Source organism: Rhinopithecus roxellana, chromosome 15 (genome assembly GCF_007565055.1).
Source record: "Rhinopithecus roxellana isolate Shanxi Qingling chromosome 15, ASM756505v1, whole genome shotgun sequence".
Classification (NCBI taxonomy): Eukaryota; Metazoa; Chordata; class Mammalia; order Primates; family Cercopithecidae; genus Rhinopithecus; species Rhinopithecus roxellana.
In genome coordinates, this window is record NC_044563.1 from 6,890,985 (window position 1) to 6,918,216 (window position 27,232).

Consider the following 27,232-nt stretch of genomic DNA (forward strand, 5'->3'; position numbering starts at 1 on the left):
AAGAGAGAGAGATAGAGAAAGAGAGATAGAGAAAGAAAAGAAAAGAGAAAAGAAGAAAGAAAAAAGAAACCAAGTGATAGGCTGAGCATGGTGGCTCATGCCTATAATCCCAGCACTTTTGGAGGCTGAGGCAGGAGGATCACCTAAGGTCAGGAATTCAAGACCAGCCTGGCCAACATGGTGAAAACCCTTCTCTACTAAAAAAAACAAAAATTAGCCAGGCATGGTGGTTCAAGCCTGTAATCCCAGCTACTCAGGAGGCTGAGGCACAGGAATCGCTTGAACCCAGGAGGCAGAGGTTGCAGTGAGCCGAGAGAGCGCCATTGCATTCCAGTCTGGGAAACAAGAGTGAAACTCTGTCTCAAAAAGAAAGAAAGAAACCAATCCTGTCACTACTAGATTTTCATGTCTCACATTGTGATACCATTTAAAAAAAAATTTAGGGCATTGTTACGTAAAGTTATATAAAGCTACATGGATTAGGCCAGGAGCAGTGGCTCACATCTGTAATCCCAGCACTTTGGGAGGCTGAGGCAGGTGGATTACGAGGTCAGGAGTTCAAGGCTAGCCTGGCCAAGACGCTGAAACCCCATCTCTACTAAATTAGCCAGGCGCAGTGGCAGGCGCCTGTAATCCCAGCTACTCAGGAGGCTGAGGCAAGAGAATCGCTTGAACCCCTGCAGCAGGGGTTGCAGTGAGCTGAGATCACACCACTACACTCCAGCCTGTGTGACAGAGTGAGACTCCATCTCAAAAAAAAAAAAAAAAAAAAAGAAACTACATGGATTAAATCTGAATCTTTGCAACATATACCAAATCCCCACTTCATAGCCTTAATATGTACTTAAACAAATAAATACATTTTAAAGGAATAAGCAACCTTAGGCTTTCACTCTGCTCCCTCACAACATATGAACGCATACATATCCAAAAAATCAACTGAACTTTAAAATGTTGTTGCTCTCATTTTCTTCTTTGCAAGCTTTTGAAAACCCAACACTGCTGCCAGGTCACACAGTGGGCCATATGTGGATAGATGGACACTGCTGTCTATCCCCCAACCCTATGTGTATCTCTGTGTATGTGTATATTATAATTCATACAAGACCAGGCTGAATATAGAAAAATAGCCAGACACTCTGTATACAAAAATTAAAATGCAGTCCTAGCACTCAAGAAGATTGCTGGCCAGTAGGGGGCAACAAATATGTAAATAAATTAGAGTATTACAATTTAATGCGCTATGTATTAAGACAGGTAGATACAAATGTTATTGAAGCCCAGGAGGAAGAACAACTAACACAGAGGGCTTGGGGGAAGCTCCATGTAAGAAGCCACATAAGAAAAATGCTGATTCATTCAGCATAACTTCACTGGACATCTACCAAGTTCCAAAGACTATAAATTCAGACTGTGTTGCTCCTCTATAGCAGTGATCTCTTCAAATTTTGGGGGGTTTCTCTTCACCTACAAGATTTATCAGTATCTCCTTATTAATAAGATATATATAAAACATCTTTCTAAAATAAAAGGTTACACAAAGTTTGATAATTTCATTATATCCCATGAGGGATTTTAATTAAAATACCCTAAGGAAGTACAAAAAGAGTTGGAATCACTGCCTTACAATGACTAAGCCTTGGGCCCAAGTTTTTATCTTTTTCCTTTTTCTTTTTTTGAGACGGAGTCTCGCTCTGTCGCCCAGGCTGGAGTGCACTTGCGTAATCTCAGCTCACTGCAAGCCCCGCCTCCTGGGTTTGTGCCATTCTCCTGCCTCAGTCCGCCAAATAGCTGGGACTACAGGCGCCCGCCACCACGCCCGGCTAATTTTTTGTATTTTTAGTAGAGACGGGGTTTCTCCATGTTAGCCAGGATGGTCTTGATCTCCTGACCTCGTGATCCGCCTGCTTTAGCCTCCCAAAGTGCTGAGATTACAGGCATGAGCCACCGCACCCGGCCTATCTTTTGATCTATGTAAAACTTTTTGTCCCTAAATGATAAATGGCCTGAGCACAGAGAATAAGGAAAAACACATGTTTACTTTTAACATAACTGCCATATATATTACAAGGAATATATCATGCAGTGATAAATTAACATGGCTGAAAAACTTGCATTTCTTTTATTGAAAGGTCAGCCTTCAAATACATTCTGGAAAAAGATCAAATTCTACAGAGATCAACAGTACATAGAACAGTTTCCATACATGAAAAATGTTAGATCATGGTAATTCCAACAACCAGATAGTGTAACCCATAAATAGAAGGCATCGTCTACAGAATTTAGCAGGAAGCTTATGCATACCTAAAACTCTTGATTAAAAAAATATATTTAGTCAGAGGACCTTTAAGGGAAAAAAAGAAAGATAGTTGTGAAAAAAGATAGTTGCTCAAGAGAAGATGAATATACAAAAAGTAAACCATTCCCTAAAAAGTTCCCCCAAGAACTACTGTCAAATAGCTACTTATATATAGGATGATCCTAAAATTCCCTAAAAGAGTCAGGATACACTCACCCTGACCACAAACATGCCCTCCACAAAACTAATTGGTCAAGAAATGAGTTAAAAGTGCTAGATCTCTCCCATCACTGTTGCCTGCTTTCCTACGTACCATCAGGTATAATCAACTGTTCAGTGTGCTCGCTGCACATTTAACTATGATATCATCACAATTCGGCAACAACAATAACAAAATGTGGCTATCAATTCAAGATGAGGATAGGACATCTCAACATCATCTTGAAGAGAAGCAATCTGAGTTTCGATGTTATACCTAAGGCACATTTTTGGTTTTTCCAAAGGTTTTTACTAGAATATGCATATATTTTTCTCCTTGGGTGCTAGCAAAAGTAGTAACTCACAATATTAAACTTTTGTTTTTTGAGGCAGTCTCACTCTGTTGCCCAGGCTGGAGTGCAATGGAGTGATCGCAGCTCACCGCAACCTCCATCTCCCGGCTTCAAGTGATTCTCACGCCTCAGCCTCCTGAGTAGCTAGCATTACAGGCGTGCACCACCACACCTGGCTAATTTGTTGTATTTTTGGTAGAGACGAGGTTTCACCATGTTAGCCAGGCTGGTTTCATCAAACTTCTGACCTCAAGTGATCCACCGGCCTCAGCCACCCAAAGTGCTGGCATTACAGGCGTGAACCACCACGCCTGGCCAATATTAAACTTTCTACCAACAAGCAAGCGTTTATCCTCCAAAACAGTCAGTTTATCCTCCAAAACAGTCTAGTCAAATCACCAAAGAAACTGAAAGCAGGCAAGTAATGGCATTTGTCAGTGTCCAAGCCAACACACGGTTGTTGTTTTTTTTTGAGACGGAGACTCACTCTGTCGCCCAGGCTAAAGTGCAGTGGCGCGATCTCAGCTCACTGCAACCTCTGCCGCCTGGGTTCAAGTGATTACCCTGCCTCAGCCTCCCGAGAAGCTGGGATTACAGGCATATGCCACCATGCCTGGCTAATTTTTGTTTTTTTGGTAGAGACAAGGATTCACCATATTGGCCAGGCTGGTCTTGAACTCCTGACCTCAGGTGATCCACCTGCCTCAGCCTCCCAAAGTGCTGGGATTACAGGCATGAACTACCGCACCCAGCCAAGGTTGTATTTTTTAAGTAACTATGAAGTAAAAATGTGTAATTCCTCACTCTCCCTCTGTCCCACTATTTCAAATCTTCACTTCCTTTTTATAGCCCCCAAACAATTTTAAAAATTAGCACTCTTAATATCTGACATTTTAAAATTAGCCTAAGAGCTAAATGAAATCATAACTCAAAGGGAAAATAAAATACTTGCTTTTTCTAATTATTTGCCTCCTAGAGCAGAAAAGAAGGGGATTTTAGAAGGCCTAATCACTAATAAATAATCTAAAAAATTACTTTAAGAGACAGGGTCTCACTATGTTGCTCAGGCTGGAATGCAGTGGCTATTCACAGGTGTAATCACACTACTGATCAGCACAGGAGTTTGTTTTTGTTTTGAGATGGAGTCTCGCTTTGTCACCCAGGCTGGAGCACAGTGGCGCGATCTCGGCTCACTGCAACCTTCGTCTCCCAGGTTCAAGAAATTCTCCTGACTCAGCCTCCTGAGTAGCTGGGATTACAGGCGCATGCCACCACGCCCATCTAATTTTTGTATTTTTAGTAGAGACATGGTCTCACCACATTGGCCAGACTGGTCTCGATCTCCTGACCTCAAGTGATTCGCCTGCCTCAGCCTTCCAAATTGCTGGGGTTATAGACATGACCCACTACACCCAGCCCAGCACAGCACAGGAGTTTTGACCTGCTCAGTTTCCAACCTGAACCAGTATACTCCCTCTTGGTCCCTAGTTGCTGGGAATTCACCATATTGATGCGAAACTCAGTACAGATACCGGATCAGTATACTGCATTACAGCCCAGAACTTCTTGCTTCAAGAGATCCTCCTGCCTCAGCCTCTCAAGTAACTGGGACTACAGGCCTATGCCACCATGCTGGGCAAGAAGTAATCTTTAAAGCACCCTGACTCCACCCTCATACACAAATACTACTATTGGAAACAATACTATAACTCAGAAATATTCAGTTTCTCAGCCAGGTGCAGTGGCTCACTCCTGTAATCCCAGCACTTTAGGAGGCCAAGGCGGGCGGATCACTTGAGGTCAGGAGTTCGAGATCAGCCTGGCCAACCTAACAAAATCCTGTCTCTGCTAAAAATATGAAAATTAGACAGGCATGGTGGCACGTGCCTATAGTCCCAGCTACTTGGGAGGCTGAGGCACGAGAATCACTTGAACCCAGGAGGTAGATATTACAATGAGCGGAGACCACACCACTGCACTCCAGCCTAGGCGATAGAGCCAGACTGTCTCAAAAAAAAAAAAGAGAGAGAGAAATATTGTTTCTTCTGGAAGTCAACCAATTTTTTAACTTGATTTTCATTAGCCAATGAAACACCTACTGAAATACAAATACTCCCTGAATACTTCTGTTTACTGCCTGATTTGTTTCTATATCAACAAACACAAAGAAAGGGGAAACAAAGATAATGCCTAGTTTTTCACCACCTTTTATAATTGATGCAACTCTAAGTCATCAGTATGATACATGATACTGGTCATGCCAATTTAGTTCCCAGAAGATAATCCTTATTAAGGAAGATAAGGATTGTATAATAAATTCTTATTTATTATACAAATAAGAATTTATAGAAAAAGAAAAAAATCCTAAAAGTTTACCGTAAATCTAAAGGGGAAGTAAGAGTGACCTTTCTTTTTGCCAGTCAAGAAAGGTACTATACACCTGAAAGGATAGCTTGTCTTGAAAAACACTAACTCTAGAACTTTGCTTGGTAAATGATAAAAACCATGAAATTTGTCACACATGCTGCTTCTCCTAAGTCTTTAAGTGAATTAAGAGAGATAGCAAGCAGTCATTTGAAACCAGAAGATAGTCTATAAATGCACCTATTTCCAGTTTTGCTACATTCCTCTCATTAGGAAGCTTTCCTACATGATCCTTCTCTCTGGAGCTGTGATTAATGTTTTGATTCATAAACAAAGGTCAGTCTCTTAATCAACAAATTAACTCTATTTCAAACTGTCAAAGTTAAGATTTATGAAATTTCACATCTAGGAGTAGACGCTTTAGAAGAAATTGGCATAAGATCAAGAGTTCGTATTTTTTTTTTTTTTTTTTTTTTCTGAGACAGTGTCTCGCTCTGTCACCCAGGTTGGAGTGCAGTGGCTCGATCTCCGCTCACTGAAGCTCCGCCTCCCGGGTTCACGCCATTCTCCTGCCTCAGCCTCCCAAGTAGCTGGGACTACAGGCGCCCACCACCACACCTGGCTAATTTTTTTGTATTTTTAGTAGAGACGAGGTTTCACCTTGTTAGCCAGGATGGTCTCGGCCTCCTGATCTCGTGATCCACCCGCTTCGGCCTCCCAAAGTGCTGGGATTACAGGCGTGAGCCACTGCACCTGGCCAAGAGTTGGAATTCTAAGCTGCGCACGGTGGCTCATGCCTGTAATCTCAGCACTTTGGGAGGCTGAGGCGGGTGGATCATCTGAGGTCAAGAGTTCGAGACCAGTCTGATCAACATGGAGAAACCCCGTCTCTACTGAAAATACAAAATTAGCTGGGTGTGGCGGCGCATGCCTGTAATCCTAGCTACTCAGGAAGGCTGAGGCAGGAGAATCCCTTAAACCCGGGAGGTGGAGGTTGTGGTAAGCCAAGATTGCACCACTGCACTCTAGCCTGGGCAACAAGAGCGAAACTCAGTATCAAAAAAAAAAAAAAAAAAGTTGGTATTCTAAATTACTCCCTTCCAACACATATACTCCTACCCCTCCCACTACCACCATTACATTATAGTCCTGGCAAGACCTCTTTCCTTCTATGTGTTCAGTCACCCCATCTGCACCAACTAAAGTTAAAGCAGAGAAAACTATGTCTTCATTGCTGAAATTACCTAAGAAAGTTACTGTAAGAGTGGTAAACTGACCCACATCATTAAAAAGTACAATAGCAGGCTGGGCACGGTGGCTCACACCTGTAATCCCAGCACTTAGGAGGCTGAGGCAGGTAGATCACTTGAGATCAGGAGTTCGAGACCAGCCTGGCCAACATGGTGAAACTCCACCTCTACTAAAAATACAAAAAATAACCAGTCCCAGCTACTTGGGAGGCTGAGGCAGGAGAATCGCTTGATCCTGGGAGGTGGAAGTTGAAGTGAGCTGAGATCGTGCCACTGCACTCCAGCCTGGGCAACAGAGCAAGATTCCGTTTCCAAAAAAAAGGTCCAATAGCAGTCAAGTGTGATGGCTCATGCCTGTAATCCTCGTGCTTTAGGAGGCCATGGTAGAGGATCACTTGAAATTGGAGTTCAAGACCAAGCCTGGGTAAAAGAGCAATGTCCCGGCTCTATAAAAAACAACAACAACAAAAAAAGTCCAATAGCAAAATCAACACTAAAACACTATGAAATCATCTTCAATTAAGCTAAAATTCTTGTATCTGAAATCAAAAATTCACTTTCAGGTAAGAACCTATATTTATTATGTTTAGCAAAACTACATAATCAGAAGAAAAAATGGATTAGGGTCAGAAGTAGGTATGGGTCTACGCACTGTCACTTTGAACTTCAAATTCCCCAAGCTTCCATTTTCTAGTGTGAAAATGTCAAGAATGTCACCTAATACACGGGATGGCTGTGATGTTTAAATGAAAACATAGATACAAATACTTTGCAAACGTGGCCTTATATACAAAAACAGAAGCTATATAGAGTAGTGGCAGGGTCCAGACCAGGTTTCTAGAGTTCAAAACCTGGTTCAGCTTCTCACTGTGTCTGACCTACTTAACTAGTAGTAACAGAAACCATTGCACAGGGTTGTATGAGGATTACATAAAAGATGTAAAGTATCCAGCACATGTTCAAAAAATATCAGCAACTGTGATTTTTTTTTTTTTTAGATGAAGTGTCACTCTGTCACCAGGCTGGAGTACAGTGGTGTGATCTCGGCTCACTGCAACCTGACTGTCAGGTTCAAGTGATCTTCTGCTTCAGCCTCCCGAGTAGCTGGGATTACAGGCACACGCCACCATGCCCAGCTAATTTTTGTATTTTTAGTAGAGATGAGGTTTCACCATGTTGGCCAGGATGATCTCAATCTCTTGACCTCATGATCCGCCCACCTCGGCCTCCCAAAGTGCTGGAATTACAAGTGTGAGCCACAGCGCCCGATCCAGCAATTGTGATTTTGAACATGATTCTACATTGGACTGGAAATCAACTGTATGTCCCAAAGAGAATGGCCTAGGTGGCTAGAGACAAGTCATATTTGCCTCTTCTCCAATGGCATTAAATGTCCTTCTTTATCATTCCAAGTCATAGAATTTTCCAAGTCCACACCTTTTGGGATTTACTCTTTTATGATTCCATCTTTAAATCTCCTCATATCAAATGTCTAATCCTAGGGATGAAATTTTATGAAATTCAACAACTGTATCCTGCCAGCAATTCAATATGAAGGTGACCATCTCTGCAAGATGTTATTTGAGAAGCCCCTGCCCTAAGTGGTAGAGTTGGTTATACAGCCACTGATCCTTCAGGAGAGTTTGAAGAAAAGGTCAAACATGAATATGAAAGTGTAGCGCTAGAAGACAGAGTAGCAATGAAGTTATACAAGAGCAAACTTCTGGGTATCAGTCTGACTCGGGCAGAAGGCTGAAAACAAACTAAAGGAGAAGACAAGTAACTAACAAAAGTAGGATATAGTTCAATTCCTAACTTAAAAAAAAAAAAATTTATGGCCATGCTTGGTGGCTCAAGCCTATAATCCCAACACTTTGGGAGGCTGGGGCAGGAGGATCACTTGAGGCCAGGAATTTGACCTGCTTGGGCACAAAGCCAGACCCCATCTCTAAAAAATTTTTTAATTAGCTGGGCAAGGTGGCACATGCCTACAGTCCCAGCTACTTGGGAAGCTGAGGTGGAAAGACTGTTCGAGCCCAGGAATTTTAGGTTCCAGTGAACAATGATCACACCACTGCACTCCAGCCTGGGCAAAAGAGCAACACCCTGTCTTGGAAAAAAAATAGAAATAAAAATCACAGGCCAGGTGCGGTGGCTCATGCCTGTAATCTTAGCACTCTGGGAGGCCGAGGTGGGCAGATCACTTGAGGTCAGGAGTTTGAGACCAGTCTGGCCAACATGGTGAAACCTCATCTCTACTAAAAATACAAAAGTTAGCTGGGTGTGGTGGCCCATGCCTATAATGTCAGCTACTCGGGAGGCTGAGGCAGGAGAATCACTTGAACCCAGGAGACGAAGGTTGCAGTGAACTGCACTCCACCCTGGGTGACAGAACGAGACTCTGTCTCAAAAAATACATATATAAATAAAATAAAATAAAAATCACATCTACTTTCCTGTGTTGCTGTAAATCTCAGGAAGTGCTTCAGAAGAAGTGAGCATTATATATTTATAGGTAATAAGAATTAAATAAACTTTACCTGAATTATTTGGCACCTATTACTATGATTTTCTTGTATTATTGGGATATAAAAAGAGAAACTGGTGAAAAGTATGCCATAAATTTCATAAAGCCAAAAGAAACAGAAGATTTACCAAATAAACCAAAATGATTTAATATGCTATAACTATCCATCATTATATTTCTTAGGGAGCCTATTCAGTAGTGGAAGGAAATTGCTGAGAGGCAAAGTAAAGAATCAGAACAGTAGTAAAGAATCAGAACTGTAGTTCAGAACAATTCACTGTACTACAGTGAGGTACAGATTAGGCAGATAAAACCAAGACAGCTACTAAGAGCATAATATAAATACTGAAAACTGAATCTCTGAAAAAGCACCTACTTTATATATTAAACCTACTACCTTAGGAAATTCTAGAAAATAAAGAATATACAAATATACATTCCATTAGTCCTGAGAGGATTATCATCACACATGACACAGTTCTAGAAAGCTCTACTATACTTCTGGAAAGTCTACACTTATTAGAGAATGAGAGCAAAAAAAGCAAATAATAGCACTATTATGAAAATAGTTTTGACTTCACAAACCCCTAATAAAAGAATCCTTGCGTATATCCCCAGACCACATGTTGAGAACCACTGTTCCAGACCATCTTCTTTTTTTTTTTTTGAGACAGAGTCTTGCTCTGTCGCCCAGGGTGGAGTGCAGTGGCATGATCTCGGCTCACTGCAAGCTCTGCCTCCCGGGTTCAGGCCATTCTCCTGCCTCAGGCTCCCGAGTAGCTGTGACTACAGGCGTCCGCCACCACGCCCAGCTAATTTTTTGTATTTTTAGTAGAGACGGGGTTTCACCGTGTTAGCCAGGATGGTCTCGATCTCCTGACCTTGTGATCTGCCCGCCTCGGCCTCCCAAAGTGCTGGGATTACAGGCATGAGCCACCGCGCCCGGCCTGTTCCAGATCATCTTAAAGCATGAGTCACAAAAATCAATTTAGGTCACAATAGTGTGTATTTTTTTAGTGAAATTTGAGTAAATCAGAAAACACACTATGAGTAAATATTTCCTGAAACATTTCCTGAAACATTTGTTACAGTTACATATATCTATGCACACAATAGTAATAAGTAGTAATATAAAATGTATTTCCCGCTACAGGTCAGTTAAAAACTGTGAAAAACACTGTACTATAACATACTAATTTTCCTAATCTACTGTCTAAGCAAAAGCTTGCACACAACCTATGATCTGTAGACTGAAAACTAAACATTTGTGATACACTGGATACTCTCCAAAGTGAAGACAATTAAAAGGTTTCAAGTAGTTACAATTTCTATAGACTGAAAAAGTCACAGTTTACTATGATCATGCTGTCATTACAGCCATCACTAAAGTCTTGTTTTTCTTTTGTTTTTGGTTTCAATAAAAATTTTTTAAAATAGAGACAGGATCACACTGTGTTGCTCAAGCTAGTCTCAAACTCCTGGCCTCAAGAGATCCTCCCAACTTGGCCTTCCAAAGTGTGGGGAATACAGGTGTGAGCTACTGTGCCTCGCTACTAGTCTTTACTACCACCACCTTGTCCACAGTTAATTCAGGCAAAAAGGAAAGGAAAGAGAAATCCAAGCTCCATCAGCCACAAATAAAGGCATTCTTTCCTTCCATCTAATTTGCTATCTTTTTGTTCATTAATTATTTACTTATTTTTAGAGACAGGCTCTGGCTGTTTCCCACATTGGACTTGAACTCCTGGGTTCAAGCAATTCTCCTGCCTCAGCTTCCCAAGTAGCTGGGTCTACAGGCACATGCCTCAGTGCCCTGCTAGCTCTTGCTATTTATCAGAAGGTCTATCTCATTTTTTTTTTGTTTTGTTTTGTTTTTTTGAGATGGAGTTTCACTCTTTTTGCCCAGGCTGGCATGGAATGGCGCTATCTCAGCTCACTGCAACCTCTGCCTCCCGGGTTCAAGTGATTCGCCTGCCTCAGCCTCTCGAGTAACTGAGATTACAGGTGTGCACCACTATACCCAGCTTATTTTGTATTTTTAGTAGAGACAGAGTTTCACTGTGTTGGCCGGGCTGGTCTCAAACTCCTGACGTCAGATAATCCACCCACCTCGGCCTCCCAAAGTGCTGGGATTATAGGTGTGAGCCACCATGCCCGGCCCAGAAGATCTATTTCTTAAATGAAGGGCTTCCTCCCTAACAAACTGGTCAAAAAATCACTTTCCTGCTGGCATTATTACCGCTCTCATCCTGAACCTAGGATTTACTAGGTCAAAGCAGCATTTCAGATAATGGTTCAAGCTATAACCTCTTCCTAAACTGGCAAAGGCAGGCCAGCATCTGGTGAACTGCAACAAATGGCAACAGCACACCCAGAGACATCAATAATGATCCCTCAAGGCTACAAAGACAAACTTTACTGATGGCAATTGCTAAACTACAATATCACCGCCTGTTTCTAACAGAACTGAACTATAGAATTTTATTTCAGGAAGAGTTTTTCTCCCAATTAGTCCTAATAGACCAACAGGAAGCCTGATGAAGATTATCAGGGAAGAGGCAGTGAGGCAGGGCTAAATTCAGTGGTATGCTATCACAGTGGCATATACTTTCATGTGTGTGGTAATATACACACAAAGTTTACCATTTTAGCCATATTTAAGTACATAGTTCAGCAGCATTAAATACGTTCATATTGTTATGTGATTAATACCACTACCCATCTCCACAATTTTTTCATCATCCCATACTACAACTCTGTATTCACTGGCATATACTTTTTCATGGATTCTATTTTTCTGATATGAACATATCCTAAACTGCAAATGTTCCCTGCTCCAAAAACAGATCCATTTCCACTACTGTCTTCAAACTCTGGAGGGAAAAAGGTAAGGTCTGTGAGAGTAGAAATCTCTTTTTCACCACCATCTTCCCAGTACCTAGCAAATGCCTGACAAAAATTGATTCAAGTATTTCTGTGTTCATGGCCAAAGAATTACCCCACAGATTACTTACTAACTGCAAATGGCAAAATGTACCATTACAATGGGAAAATCTTCAGGTTACCACCTTAATCAATTTTTACCATCACTACCACTGGGACAATCGAACATCACTGTGTATCTCCTGACCTGATATAATTTGAAGTGCTCAATCATCTGGAAAACATTCTTGCCAAAATGTTTAAGATGAATCTAATCTTCTAGATCCAACTTCCAGTTTACAAAGAATGTAGCTTAGGAAAACAAATTAATCTATACAATGAGAAAACAGACAACCCAGAAAGGAGGACATTTTAAAAGACAGTATCACCCATGTAACTACAGATAATTAGTAGGACCACAGGTAACTTGGATGTAGAAAGGTAGTCTTCTCAACAAATGGTGCTGGAGAACAACTGAACATCCACAAGCAAAATAACTAAATAAATCTAAACACTACCCTTATGCCTTTCAGAAATATTAACTCAAAAAAGATCATGGGCCTAAATGAAAATCACACAACTATAACACTTCTAAAAGATAACAGGAGAAAGCCTAAGCGGCCTTGGGTTTGGTAATGCGTTTTTAGATACAACACCAAAAGCATGATCCATGAAAAAATTAATTAATAAACGATTTCAATGAAACTGAAAAGTGCTCTGTGAAAGACACTGTCAAAGGAATGAAAAGACAAGCCACTGACTGGGAGAAATGTGCAAACACATATTTTATATAAAGACTTAGTATTCAAAATTTACAAACAACTTTTAAAACATCACAATAAAAAAACCAGCACAATAAAACAGTAGGCAAAAGAGCTAAACAGACAAGATACACAGATGACAAATAAGCATATGAAAAGATGCTCAGGCTGGGGGCGGTGGTTCACGCCTATAATACCAGCACTTTGGGCGTACAAGGTGGAAGGATCACTTGAGTTCAAGACCAGCCCAGGTAACATAGTGAGAAACCATCTCTATTTCAAAAAAAGAAAAAAGAAAAGATGCTGAACATCGTACATCATTAGGGAGTTGCAAGTTAAAACTATGAAATACCACTACACACTTATTAGAATGGTCAAAATTGAAAATACACCACCAAATGCTGGCAAGGAGGTAAAGCAACAAGAACTCTCATTCATTGCTAGTGAGAATATAAAATAGTACAGCTACTTTGGAAAACAGCTTGGCAGTTTCTTACAAAACTAAACACACTCTTACCATAAAATGTGCTGACTCAATGAATTGAAAACTCATGTTCACACAAAAACCTACACACAAATATTCAGAGCAGCTTTATACATAATTGCCAAAACCTGGAAGCAACCAAGATGTCCTTTAATAGGTAAATGAATAAATGAACTATGAAACATCCATACAATGCAATATTATTCAACAATACAAAGAAATGAGATACACAGACACAAAGAGACATGAAGGAACCATAAATGCATATTGCTAACCAGTCTGAAAAGGCTGTATGATTTCAACTATACAACATTTTAGAAAAGGCAAAACTACAGACAGCAAAAAAATCCGTAGTTGCTGGTGTATAGGGGAGAGGAAAGGGGATGAATAAGTGGTGCACAGATTTTTAAGGCAGTGAAACTATTCTGTATGATACTGTAATGGTGGATACATTTGTCAAAACTCAGAACTGTACAACACAAACAGTGAAACCTAATATAAACTGTAAACATGAGGTTATAGTTATAATTAAATAATAATGTATCTGTTTCTTTTGAGATGGGGTCTCACTATGTTGCCCAGGCTAGACTCCAATTCCTGAGCTCAAGTGAGTCCACCTGGAGTAGCTGAGACTACAGGCACCCACACCCAGCTTATAATAATGTATCATTATTGGTTCATCAATTGTAACAAATGTACAACACCAATGCAAGATGTTTTTTTGCTTTTGTTTTTGGAAACATAGTATCACTCTTGTCACCCAGGCTGGAGTACTGCACTCTCAGCTCTTTGCAAACTCCACCTACTGGGTTCCAGCGATTCTCATGCCTCAGCCTCCTGAGTAGCTGGGATTACAGGCGCACACGACTGCGTCTGGTTAATTTTTGTATTTTTAGTACAGATGGGGTTTCACCATATTGGCCAGCCTGATCTCGAACTCCTGACCTCAGGTGATCCGCCGCCGCCTCCGCCTCCCAAAGTGCTGGGATTACAAGCGTGAGCCACTGCACCGGGCCACAAGATGTTAATAGTAAGAGAAACCAGGAATATTTTTCCTTTTAAAAAATAAAGTTTACTACTTAAAAAGTCAATCACACACACTCATACACGAACACACACACACACGCACACACAAAGGACTATTAAAAATTAGCCAACTTCTTTTTTTTTTTTTTTTTGAGACGGAGTCTCCCTCTGTCGCCCAGGCTGGAGTGCAACGCCCAGGCTGGAGTGCAACGGCGCAATCTCGCTCACTGCAAGCTCCGCCTCCCGGGTTCAGGCCGTTCTCCTGCCTCAGGATTCCGAGTAGCTGGGACTACAGGCTGCCGCCACCACGCCTGGCTCATTTTTTGTATTTTTAGTAGAGACAGGTTTCACCATGTTAGCCAGGATGGTCTTGATCTCCTAACCTCGTGATCAGCCCACCTCAGCCTCCCAAAGTGCTGGGATTACAGGTGTGAGCCACGGCGCCTGGCCAATTAGCCACCCTTTAATGAAAGGGGCCAGAGGGCAAATATTTTAAATTTTGTGGGCCATACAGTCTCTACCACAGCATGTTAAATGAATGAGCATGAGTTTATTTGTGGGCACTGAATCTCCCATTTCGTATTTTTTGAATATGAAAAAATTCATATTCTGTTACCAGGCTGGAGTGCAGTGGCGCAATCTCGGCTCACTGAAACCTCTGACTCGCAGGTTCAAGCGAGTCTCCTGACTCAGCCTCCTGACTAGCTGGGATTACAGGCACGTGCCACAACGCCCGGCCAATTTTTCTATTTTTAATAGATACGGGGTTTCACCATGTTGGTCAGGATGGTCTCGATCTCCTGACCTCATGATCCACCTGCCTCGGCCTCCCCAAGTGCTAGGATTACAGGCATGAGCCACCACGCTCAGCCGATACTTTCATATGTTATAAAATATTATCCCCCTTGTGATTTTTTTTTTTGAGACTAAGTTTTGCTCTTGTTGCCCAGGCTGGAGTGCAATGGTGTGATCTCGGCTCACCGCAACCTCCGCCTCCCGGATTCAAGCGATTCTTCTGCCTCGGCCTCCCAAGTAGCTGGGATTACAGGCATGTGCCACCACGCACAGCTATTTTGTATTTTTAGTAGAGATGGGGTTTCTCCATTTTGGTCAGGCTGATCTCTAACTCCCGACCTCAGGTGACCCGTCCGCCCTCAGCCTCCCAAAGTGCTGGGATTACAGGAGTGAGCCCTAAGCCCGGCCCTTCTTGTGATTTTTATTTTAGCCATTTAAAAAATAAAAACCAGCCCAGTGCGGTGGCTCACACCTATAATCCCAGCACTTTGGGAGGCTGAGGCAGGTGGATCACCTGAGGTCGGGAGTTCAAAACCAGCCTGACCAACATGGAGAACCCACATCTCTACTAAAAATACAAAATTAGCTGGGGGTGGTGGTGGATGCCTGTAATCACAGCTACTTGGGAGGCTGAGGCAGGAGAATCGCTTGAACCTGGGAGGCGGAGGTTGCGGTGAGCCGAGATCGTGCCATTGCACTCCATCCAGCCTGGGCAACAAGAATGAAACTCTGTCTCAAAAAATAAATAAATAAAAATAAAAACCAAGCCAGTGCAGTGGCTCACTCCTGTAATCCCAGCAACTTGAGAGGCTGAGGCAGGAGGGTCATTTGAGACCAAGAGTTTGAGACCGCCTTGGGCAACACAGCAAGACCTTGCCTCCAAAACAGTTTAAAACTTAGCCAGGCAAGGTGGTGCATGCCTACAGCCCCAGATACTCAGGAGGCTGAGACAGGATAATCGCTTGAGCCTAGGAGTATGACGCTGCAATGAACCATGATCAGGCCACTGCTCGCACTCCAGCTTGGGCAACAGGGTGAGACTCCGACTCTTAAAACAATAATAAATGTATAAACTGCTAGGCTAGGGCACGGTGGCTTACACCTGTAATCCCAACACTTTGGGAGACCAAGACAGGCAGACTGCTTGAGGTCAGGAGTTTGAGACCAGTGTGGCCAACATAGCAAAACCCCATCTCTACAAAACATACAAAAAGTTAGTTGGGTGTGGTGGCAGGCACCTGTAACCCCAGCCACTCAGAAGGCTGAGGCATGAGAATTGCATGAGCCTGGGAGGCAGAGGCGGAGGCTGCAGTGAGCCAAGATGGCACCACTGCACTCCAACCTGAGTGACAGAGCGAGACTGTCTCAAAACAATCAAACAAAAAAGTAAAGAACTAAAAACAAGTTCAAATACTTGTACACAAATGCTGATAGCAGCACTATTCACAATAGCTAACAGGTAGAAACAAGCCAAATGTCCATCAGTGGCTGAATGAATAAACAAAACGTGGTATATCCATACAATGGAATATTATTCAGCCATAAAAAGGAATGAGATGCTGATACATGCCAAAACATAGATGAACATCAAACATATACTAAGTGAAAACCAGACACAAAAGGTCATACAGGATATTGTATGACTCCATTTATATGAAACAACCAGGCTGGGCATGGTGGTTCACGCCTGTAATCCCAGTACTTTGGGGGGCCAAGGCGGGTGGATCACCTGAGGCCAAGAGTTCGAGACCAGTTTGGCCAACATGGCAAAACCCCATCTCTACTTAAAAAAAAAAAAAAAAAAAATTAGCTGGGTGTATGGCAGGTGCCTATAATCCCAGCTACTGAGGAGGCTGAGGCTGGAGAATCGCCTGAACCCAGGAGGCAGAAGCTGAAGTGAGCTGAGATCACACCATTGCACTCCAGCCTAGTCAACAAGAGCAAAACTCTGTCTCAAAAAGTAAAAAAAAGCAACATCCACAATAGGCAAATCCATAGAGATGGAAAGCCAGAGGTGATGACTGCAAAACATTTTGAATATACTAAGTACCACTGAATTGTGCACTTTTATTTTATTTTATTTTTTGAGGCGGAGTCGAGCTCTGTCGCCCGGACTGGAGTGCAGTGGCCGGATCTCAGCTCACTGCAAGCTCCACCTCCCGGGTTTACGCCATTCTCCTGCCTCAGCCTCCCGAGGAGCTGGGACTACAGGCGCCCGCCACCTCGCCCGGCTAGTTTTTGTATTTTTTTTAGTAGAGACGGGGTTTCACCGTGTTAGCCACGATGGTCTCGATCTCCTGACCTCATGATCCGCCCGTCTCGGCCTCCCAAAGTGCTGGGATTACAGGCTTGAGCCACCGCCGAATTGTGCACTTTTAAATGATCAATGGTTAATTTGTTATGCAAATTTCACCTCAATTTAAAACAATGATATATTTAAAAATGTAAAAACCATCCTTATTGGATGGGCTGTACAAAATCAAATGATGAGCCAGATTTGGTACGTGGGTTGTAGTTCACCTCTATTCTATTAATACACTAAGTGACTAAAGAGTCAACCATCAAATATAATGCATAAACGTGGACTGAAGTCAAGAGCTATAAAATTTTATTTAGGACACTGGAAAATTCTAAATATCAGACATTATGGAATTTGAATTTTCTTCAGTATAACCACAAATTTGTGGTAAGATCATGTTCTTAGGAAAGGCAGCTAAAATATTTAGGAATAACGTGTCATGATGTATACAAATTACTTTCAAATAACAGCCAAAAACAACAGAAAATTTTAAATGTGGCAATTAAAAATAAAAAATGGGGATTCTCAGTGCAAAATATACAAGGTTGTTTTCAGTGGTTTTATTTTTTATTTTTTCAGACAGGGTCTCACTGTCACTCAAGGCTGGAATGCAGTGATGTGATCATTACTCACTACAGCCTTGAACTGCTGCGCTCAAGCAATCTTCTCACCTCAGCCTCCTGAGTAGCTGGGACTACCTCACCACTACGCCTGGTTTATCTGTAAACGTTTTTGTAGACATTGGGTTTCACTACGTTGCCCAGGCTGGTCTGAAATAATCCTCCCAAAGTGCTGGGATTATAAACATGAGCCTCTGCGCCAGGTCCAGATATTCTTTACACTATTCTTTCAACTTTTCTGTTTGAGCTTTTTCAAAATAAAAAGGGTTTGGGGAAAATGTATTGCATGAATGCAGAAAATGGCTCTAGACAGCTGAATACAAAGTTTGATGACACATTAAACCAAATTTCCCTCATTCTTTGGGAGCCAGGGTGTCTAAAAACTGGGTTGAGGAATATACCTGGTTCTAGGATCTTTTCTTGGACAGAAAAGCATCACCTTTCCAATTACAGGTCCTTGTAAACATGCATATTAAGACATACTGGCCGGGTGCAGTGGCTCACACCTGTAATCCCAGCACTTGGGAGGCCGAGGCGGGTCAATCACCTGACGTCAGGAGTTCAAGACCAGCCTGACCAACATAGTGAAACCCTGTCTCTATTAAAAATACAAGAATTAGCTTGGCGTGGTGGCACATGCCTGTAATCCCAGCTACTCGGGAGGATATGGCAGGAGAATGGCTTGAACCTGGGAGGCAGACATTGTAGTGAGCCGAGATTGTGCCATTTCACTCTAGCCTGGGCAGAAAGAGTGAAATTCAGTCTCCAAAAAAAAAAGACATACCACTATAAGAGGAATTCCTAAAAACACATATACATACACACACATGCACATACACAATCTGGCACTGTAATCCTATAGTCTCACTGATATATAAAATTAAAAATGCTTTTGTTTTGCTAGCAAAAAAAAAAAAATCTGATTCTACAAAAGTTACTTACTGAACTGAAATCATTTAACATGTATGGAATGATCCATATGAAATTCTACAGCAAGATTAAAGAAGTACTTATCCCTGGTACAGGTTGTTCCAGGCCACTGGAGCGCAACAGAAATATAATGCAAGCTACATATGTAATTTAAAATTTTTTGGTAGCCAGTTTTTAAGGGATTTATTTTTATTTTTTGTAACAGGGTCTTGCTCTGTCCCTGAAGCTACAGTGCAGTAGCATGATCACAGATCTCTGCTGCCTTGACCTCCCAGGTTCAAGCGAACCTCCTACCTCAGCCTCCCAAGTAGCTAAGACTACAGATGTGCACCACCATGCCTAGTTAATTTTTATTTTATTTTTCGTAGAGATGAGGTCTCTTGCTCTATTGTCCAGGCTGGTCTCAAACTACTGGGCTCAAGTGATACTCCGACCTCAGCTTCGCAAAATACTTGGAATAACAAGTGGGAGTCGCTGCACCCAGCCCAGGGAAATTAATTTTTTGTTGAGACAGGGTCTCACTCCATCACCCAGGCTGGAATGCAGTGGTGCAATCTTGGCTCACTGCACCCTCTGCCTCCTGGGCTCAAGTGATCCTCTCCCTTCAGCCTCCCAAGTAGCTGGGAGCACAGGTGCACACACCACGCCTGACTATTTTTTTGGTATTTTTAATAGACACAGGGTTTCACTACGTTGACCAGGCTGGTCTTCAACTCCTGGGCTCAAGTGATCCGCCTGCCTTGGCCTCCCAAAATGCTAGCATAACAGGTGTGAGCCACTGTACCCAGTGGGAAATTAATTTTAATAATATATTTTATTTAACCCAGTAAATCACTTCGAATGTAATCAATAATGCCATTTCAGGCCAGGAAAATGTAATAAAACCCTGCCTCTACAAAAAATTTAAAAAATTAGCCCGGTGTGGTGGTGCATGCCTATAGTCCTAGCTACTCAGGAGACTGAGGTAAGAGAACTGCTTGAGCCCAGAAGTTCAAGGCTATAGTAACCTAAGCTAAGGCCACACTACACTCCAGCCTGGGCAAGAGTGTCTCTACAAAAATTAAGAATAAGAAATTAAAAAATAAATTAAAATTAAAAAACAAAAATTAAAAAATAAGAAATAATACCATTCCAATACGTCATCAATGTAGAAAATTATTGGGCTGTTTTAATCCTTTTCTCATACCAAGTCTTCAAGATTTGAGGCTGGGCCCAGTGGCTTACATCTGTAATCCCAGCACTTTGGGAGATGGAGGTGGGCAGATCACCTGAGGTCACGAGTTCAAGACCAGCCTGGCCAACATGGTGAAACCCCGTCTCTACTAAAAATACAAAAAATTAGCCAGGCATTGTAGCAGGCACCTGTAATCCCACTTATTTGGGAGGCGGAGGCAAGAGAATCGCTTTGGAGGCGGAGGGTGCAGTGAGCCGAGATGGCATCACTGCACTCTAGCCTGGGCAACAAGAGTGAAACTCTGTCTCAAAATAAAATAATAAAATTTAAAAATAAAATTAAATAAAATAGATAAAATAAAATAAAATATGTGGTGTATATAGTTTACACCCACATCTCAATTCATACTAGCTACATTTCACACACTCCCTAGCAACTTGTGGATAGTGGCTAGAGTGTACAACACAACTCTAGGCTGTTGGAAGCAGCAGCAGAACCAAAGCTGAGAATATTAGCCACCAAGAGAGTGACTTAATGTATGTATGTGAATCTCCTAAAGCAACATATGCTGAAACAGTTCTACATTTTCAGCATAATTGGTCAAACATATAGTTACCAAGGTATAACTTACAAACTAAACTGAACCCCTGCTTCTAGTATCCTCCAAGCAAAATAGAATATTATATCTCTACTGCATGCAAGGGGTGTTTACTACATACTCCTTCCCACTCACACTGGGTATAGGAATATTGTCCTTTGGCCTTCAACACTAGGTTCAGCCTGAAGACTAGGATGAAAGAGGTGAATGTTTATGCTCCATTCTCCACCCCACCCCCACCTCCAAAATGGTTAGAATTAACACCATTTACCTTGGCATTTTTATTTTATTTTTGTAGAGATGGGGTCTTGCTCTGTTGCCCAGGCTGGTCTCACACTACTAGACTCAAGTGATCTTCCGACCTTGTCTGCTGACCCTCTCTCCTACAGTTTTCTCCAACTTACCTCTAATTCCCCAGAGAAGGAAGACAAGAGAGATCATGTCTGACATATCCTCCAACTCTTAGATCCCTCCTCTCTAAGTATTAATAACTATCGCCAGCCCTTTCCTCTTGACATTCCCTTATTTAAACACGTGGTTTCCAGAGGACTAACATCATTTCAAAATCAATTTCCTTCCCTAAGTGGCCTGGAATCCACTTTCCAATGTGTACAAATAGTACACAAACGAAAACCAAAAATACTATAGATTACTACAAGAATAATTTAAATACACTCGAAAATCAACGATATACAGAAAGCAGTTTCAATTACTCTTCTCTGATAACTTCCCCCAACCTCTCCCTTGGTCCAACAAGGTGGTGGTAAAGTTTTCACATTTTTGAGAAAAGAAAACATCATTTTTTACTTGTCAGACTAACAAATGATACCTCTGGCCCTTAGTTGTAAAATTTGAAGTACACTGAGAGGCAGTGACTTTCTTAAGTTCTGATCTATTTATTGGCTAGAAAAGCAAATGCGTATTTCTGGGCTAAACAGCTGTAGCTGTTTCTTACTTCTTTTAGTTTCTTCCCTTTAATTAAACTTGTCTAGGGTTGTAAAGAATTCTGTAATTTCATGCAAGATCTGCCATTACACAACAAATTGTTGAATTTTGCTATCTTTTGGTTACTGAGTATCTAAAATACAGATTCTAGGCCAGGCACAGTAGCTCATGTCTGTAATCCCAGCACTTTGGGAGGCTGAGGAGGGCAGGTCACCTGAGGTCAGGAGTTCAAGACCTGCCTGGCCAACATGGTGAAATCCCGTCCTTCTACTAAAAATACAAAATTAGCCGGGCATGGTGGTGCATGCCTGTAATCCTACTTGGGTGTAAAGCTACGTGGGTGGCTGAGGCAGGAGAATCCCTTGAACCTGGGAGGTGGAGGCTGCAGTGAGCCGAGATTGCACCATTGCACTATAGCCTAGGCAAAAAAGAGCAAAACACCGTTAAAAAAAAAAAAAAAAAAAGAGTCTAATACCTAGTAGTTTAGTATTTTAAAATTAGATTACTATCTTTTCTATTCTTCATCTATAAAATTAATAATACATGTGCATGTATGCGTAAAAGCAAAGAAAAAGACATGGAAGGATATATTAACTAATAAAATGGTTACCTCTGGTGAGGGGGTTAGGACTGAGGGGGCTAAGGGGCTCTTTAGGCCTTATCTGTAAAATTTTAATTTCTACAATAATACAGCTATGTTATCTGTGTAACTAAAAAATCAGATTTAAAAGGCATAAAACTGGCTTGTTATATATAATAATGTATTAAGCTTTGAGAATTACAACAGATACATTTTATTGAAAGCTCATTGTTGGCAAAGCAATCTACATTCATTATGCCATTAAATCCTCAACCAACCCTAAAAGGTATCAGTACCACCCACACTTTAGAAATGAATAAACCTGAGACTGAGAGAGGTTAAAAAGTACCCTGGTTCAAGGTCACACAAATGTTAGAACCTGGAAGGGACTCTACCAAAACCAAGTTATAGCCCTACACTAAGGGAACAGTCAATTTATTCAGGAAGGGAATATATTCATTCAGTAAATTCAGGAGTACAGAGAAAACACTTTTTAACTTTTGCCATTATTAAAGAGCTTCAGGGGGAAAAATCTGCTTTTTCATCTGCCACCATCTGTAAAGGAAGCAAAAATGAACGTTTTGGGATATTTCTTGATTGGCTTATTAAACATGCTAAACATGTTATAACCACCCAAACCTATAAATAGTTTACAAGATTTAAGTAGATCTATAATGCTGAGCTATGCGCCACCAGCCCCTACCCCAGCTCTTTTGGTTAATTCTAGGCAAAGTACCATAGACAATTTCAGCTGAATTGCACTTTGGGGTGTGGATTATTTCTTTCTTGTATGTTCTGTTTTGTTTTTGAGATGGAATTTTGCTCTTGTAGCCCAGACAGGAGTGATCTCAGCCCACTGCAACCTCCACCTTCCAGGTTCAAGTGATTCCCCTGCCTCAGCCTCCCAATTAGCTGGGATTACAGGAACCCATCACCATGCCCATCTCATTTTTGTCTTTTTAGTAGAGACTGGGTTTCACCAGTCTGGTCTCAAACTCCTGATGTCAGGTGATCCACCCGCTTGGCCTCCCAAAGTGCTGGGATTACAGGCGTGAGCCACCACATCCGGCTGGATTATTTGTTTCTGATGGGGGAAGAAAAGATATGATTGTTACCTATTATTTGAGTTTTATCCCATGAAAAAACCATAATTTTCTTTTCTTTCTTTTTTGAATTAGGTCTCATTCTGTTGTCCAGGCTGGAATGCAGTGGTGCAATCACAGCTCACTGCAGCCTCAAGCTCCAGGGGTCAAGCGACCCTTCGACCTCAACCTCCCAAGCAGCTGAGACTACAGGTGTGCACCACCACGCCCAGCTAATTTTTTTTTTTTTAAATACAGATGAGGTCTTGCTATGTTGTCCAGGCTGGTCTCAAACTCCAGAGTTCAAAAATGATCCTCCCTAGGCCGGGCGCGGTGGCTCACGCCTGTAATCCCAGCACTTTGGGAGGCCGAGGCGGGCGGATCACGAGGTCAGGAGATCGAGACCACAGTGAAACCCCGTCTCTACTAAAAAAATACAAAAAATTAGCCGGGCGCAGTGGCGGGCGCCTGTAGTCCCAGCTACTAGGGAGGCTGAGGCAGGAGAATGGCGTGAACCCAGGAGGCGGAGCTTGCAGTGAGCCGAGATCGCGCCACTGCACTCCAGCCTGGTGGACAGACTGAGACTCCGTCTCAAAAAAAAAAAAAAAAAAATGATCCTCCCAACTTGGTCTACCAAAGTTTGATCACATATATGAGTCACTGCACCCAGCCCCAAAATTTTCTTAAAACGAATGAAAAAATAACAAATGCTTCTAACAAAAATCAGTGATCTAGTAAAGACTTTAAGTAAATCAATCAGTATGTATGCACTGAGTTGATTTCCATTACCACTAGATGATCAGCTAGAGGCATCTGCTGTAAGAATCTCCAATGAGGGCCGGGCACAGCGGCTCACACCTGTAATCCCAGCACTTTGGGAGGTTGAGGCAGGTGAATCACGAGGTCAGGAGTTCGAGAACAGCCTGGCCAACATGGTGAAATCTCGTCTCTACTAAAAATACAAAAAATTAGGTGGGCATGGTGGCAGGCACCTATAATCCCAGCTACTCGGGAGACTGAGGCTGGAGAACCGCTTGAACCCAGGAGGCGGCAGTTGCAGTGAGCTGAGATTGCGCCACTGCAGTCCAGCTCAGCCGACACTGTAAGACTCCATCTCAAAAAAAAAAAAAGAATCTCTAATGAAAGGGAACTACTCAGTTTCCAGAGAAAGCCCTTGATCCTTGAAATTCTCACTTCTTCCTGCTTTAATAAGGTTTAGCTGGGTTCACTGACTCTTGAAATCCAGTGAAAATCATACCTTTTTTTTTTTTTTTGAGATGGAGTCTTGCTCTGTCGCCCAGGCTGGGGTGCAGTGGCGCAATCTCGGCTCACTGCAAGCTCCACCTCCTGGGTTCATGCCATTCTCCTGCCTCAGCCTCCTGAGTAGCTGGGACTACAGGTGCCTGTCACCATGCCCGGCCAATTTTTTGTATTTTTTAGTAGAGACGTGGTTTCACTATGTTAGCCAGGATGGTCTCGATCTCCTGACCTCATGATCTGCCCGCCTCAGCCTCCCAAAGTGCTGGGATTACAGGCTTGGGCCACCGCGCCCGGCCCAGTGAAAGTTGTATCTTTTAACCTGACCATTCCCAGAGTAGCACAAAAGATCTGGCCAAGCCTGGATGAAATACAAACAGGAGTATTTCTATTCTCTTACACCAAACTGTCAACAACAGTGTTTGTTTTTAAGTTGATGACATACATTGGACTAACATGGCAGACACTTTCATAAATCTTAGCTGTTTCAACTTTCATCCTGTTAGGTTTTCTGGCTATTTATATCTGACTAAGTAAATTTTAACTGTTACTGCTACAAATTAACTTTACTCTTCAGTAAGGTTCAAGGGAGTTTCAAACATTAACATGATCTCAAATGAGATCAGTAAACCATAAGCTTTTGATAAACTTTTATGAAACATATTTATAATCCAGCTAAGGAATAATAAACAGATCAAATCCACTAAAGTGAGGGAGAAAAGCATGGCATTAGAGTTTCTAACCAATATTAAAGAATGTTCCAGGCACGGTGGCTCATGCAGCAGCACTGTGGGAGGCTGAGGCAGGTAGATCGCCTGAGGTCGGGAGTTCAAGACCAATCTGGACAACATGTCAAAACCCTGTCTCAACAAAAATTACAAAAAATTAGCCAGGTGTAGTGACACGCACCTGTAGTCCCTGGTACTTGTGGGGCTGAGGCAGGAAGATCGCTTAAGCCTGGGAGGTGGAGGTTGCAGTGAGCCTAGATTATGCCACTGCACTCCAGCGTGGATAACAAAGTGAGACCCTGTCTCAAAAAATAAAAAGGAAGACAGAAAAAGAGATAATCTGTCACAGTAGATAGAAAATTATATTAAACTGAATTCATTAAATGTTTTAACTCCTACCATGTGCCAAACACTATCAATGCTCTAATAAATAAGACTGCCATGATTCTTGCCCTCAGAATCTATAAAAAGTAAAAAGACAATCGGTGTATTACTTCCTATGACAGCAGAAAAATCAAATGTTAAAGAAATGGGGGCCAGGTGCGGTGGCTCATGCCTGTAATCCCAGCACTTTGGGAGGCTGAGGTAGGCAGATCAGGAGGAGATAGAGACCATCCTGGCCAACATGGTGAAACCCTGTCTCTACTAAAAATACAAAAAAAATTAGCTGGGCGTGGTGGCGTGTGCCTGTAGTCCCAGCCACTCAGGAAGCTGAGGCAGGAAAATCGCTTGAACCTGGGAGGCATAGGTTGCAGTGAGTCAAGATTGCACCACTGTAAGCCAATCTGGGTGACAGAGCGAGACTCCATCTCACACACAAAAAATATTTTTTTTTAAGGCCAGGCACAGTGGCTCATGCCTGTAAACCCAGCACTTTGGTAGGCCGAGGCAGGTGGATCACTTGAGGTAAAGAGTTCAAGCCAGCTTGGCCAACATGGTAAAACCTCATATGTACTAAAAATACAAAAAACAGACAGGCATGGTGGCACACGCCTGTAATCCCAGCTACTCAGGAGGCAGAGGCAGGAGAAGCTCTAGAACCCGGGAGGCAAAGGTTGCAGTGAGCTGAGATCGAGATCACGTCATTGCACTCCGGCCTGGGAGAGTGAGACCCCGTCTCCAAAAAAAAAAAAAAAAAAAGAAAGAAAGAAAGAAAGAAAGATAGAAAAAGAAAAAGAGAAAGAAAGACAAAAGCGAAACTAAAACATAATTCCACTAAGTAAGAAAAAGTAGTGATTGGGAAGATTGTAAAGAAGCTTTTGAAGTGGTGGCAATTTCAAATCTTGACTGAGTAGCAGTTACACAGGCATTTGCTTCATGCTTATTCACTACACCATATACATTTATGTTTTACGGTCTTTTCTGCATGTGCTTCTTCACAAGAAGTTTTCAGAAACCAAACAGACACTATTTCATACCGATGCTAGTGCTCCTAAAGTTCCATAGCAAAGACCCTCTCAGATGTTTATGAAATGAAGAGACAGGCCGATGCAGTGGCTCACGCCTGTAATCCCAACACCTTGGGAGGTGGAGGCGGGTGGATCGCCTGAGGTTACAAATTTGAGACCAGCCAACCCCATCTCTACTAAAAATACAAAAATTAGCTGGGTGTAGTAGTGCATGCCTGTCATCCCAGCAACTTGGGATGCTGAGGCGGGAGAATCGCTTGAACCTGGGAGGCAGAGGTTGCAGTGAACTGAGATCACGTCACTGCACTCCAGCCTGTGCAACAAGAACAAGATTCCATCTCAAAAAAAAAAAAAAAAAAAAAGAATAAATATATATAACTGAAGTATTTACAGATGAAGTAATACTATCTGGGATTTCATTCAAGACAACTAAGAGGGAGTAGAAGATAGAGATAAAAGAAGATTTCCACGTTTTGATAACTGTTGAAGCTTGGCAATGGGTACATGAGTGTTAATCACACCACTGTTTACTTCATATGTTTAATTTTTTCTATAGTAAGGTTTTTAAATGTTTCTAATTTTAATTACTGTACTTTTAGGAATAAGGATTTAATAGGAAACAGAAAAACAA

General features: G+C 42.0%; 1 protein-coding gene across 5 annotated transcripts in view; it reads right to left on the reverse strand.

Annotated features, from left to right (window-relative positions):
- KDM2A (lysine demethylase 2A) overlaps positions 1 to 27,232 on the reverse strand; it is a 149,111-nt gene that overhangs the window by 96,387 nt on the left and 25,492 nt on the right. The window contains exon 1 of one of the 5 annotated variants that reach the window (XM_030917502.1): positions 628 to 647. The exons of the other annotated variants lie outside the window; for them this stretch is intronic. The gene's annotated coding sequence lies outside the window, so the exon portion shown is untranslated. Of the gene's footprint in view, positions 1 to 627; positions 648 to 27,232 lie in introns of those variants that run through there. 5 annotated transcript variants of the gene reach the window in all.